A 1,281-nucleotide genomic window follows, 5' to 3' on the forward strand; every position below is an offset into this window, starting at 1 on the left:
CATTTATTTGTTCCCGCAAATGCTCTTCGTTTTGAATGGTTTTTGAATAAATTTTGTCCTTAAGACAGCCCCAGTAGAAAAAATCTAATGGATTCAGGTCTGGCGATCGAGCGGGCCACGTGATTGGCCCGTATCGTCCAATCCATCGGCGAGGATAAGTTTCGTCTAAATGAGCTCTTACTTCACGCCCGTAGTGAGCAGGGCACCCGTCATTTTGCAGCCATAGTCTTCGCCGCAGGTTTAAGGGTACATCTTCCAAAAGAGTTGGAAGCCGTTCCTGAAGGAACTCTAAATAACTGTGAGAGTTGAGCGTTGGCGGCAGTTCCACAGGTCCCAATATCTGACAATTAAAAATACCGCACCATAAATTTATTTTGTACCGGTACTGCGAACGATCTTCTCTCATTTCGTGAGGATTGTATATCTGCCAACTGTGAAGGTTATGTAAATTAAAATAACCATCACGTTTGCATGATGATTCATCGCTCCAAATTATTTTATTAAAAAAGGTGGGGTCTGATTCATGCATTCGCAACATTTCACGGCAAAATCTAACCCTCGACAGGTAATCTCTTTCCTGTAGAGCCTGAACACGTTGAATGTGGTAGGGATGAAATCGATGGTCTTTTAAAGCTTTGTGAACTGTAGTTTTTGGTATTCCCGTCCGTCTTTCCATCATTCTCACTGAAGTCGATGGAGCTAGTTCCACTTCCTCTAACACAGCTTCAACATCTACCGTTGCAGGACGTCCTGTTTCGCCGCCACGCCTTCCAGGTATGCGACCTTAAAAAAGTGAAAAATTATAGTTAACAAGCAAGCAAACAAGAAAGGTGTAAAAATCACTTACCTTCATATATTTCTCTATGGGTCCGGGCGAATACTTCTCGACCCGGATGTCGACGATTGGGGTATCGCTCTGCATAGAGTCTTTGAGCAGCTCTGGCATTACAGCAAGCTTCACCGTAAATTAGGTGAATATCCGCATATTCATGCGACGTATACTGCGTGTTCTCTGTCATAGTATTAATAACACAATGTTCGAAGGGTCCAATTTCACAAAATCCACTTTCACTAATTCCGGTAAGTAACATAAAATAATGTCAAGAGCAAGTAATTATGTACCTTTGTACTATTTAGCATGTCATTTGACGGTAACAAGAGCAAATTCAATTTAAATCTATTAAATACATTCTAGCGTGTCTCAGTCCTTTACCCACAAAAGCGGCTATAACTTTTTTTTTTTTCTATTCAAAACAGTAAGTGTGGCACCTTTCTGAAATC

The sequence above is a fragment of the Rhagoletis pomonella genome, unplaced genomic scaffold, assembly GCF_013731165.1.
Source record: "Rhagoletis pomonella isolate Grant_MI unplaced genomic scaffold, Rhpom_1.0 Rhpom_scaffold_00002, whole genome shotgun sequence".
NCBI lineage: Eukaryota > Metazoa > Arthropoda > Insecta > Diptera > Tephritidae > Rhagoletis > Rhagoletis pomonella.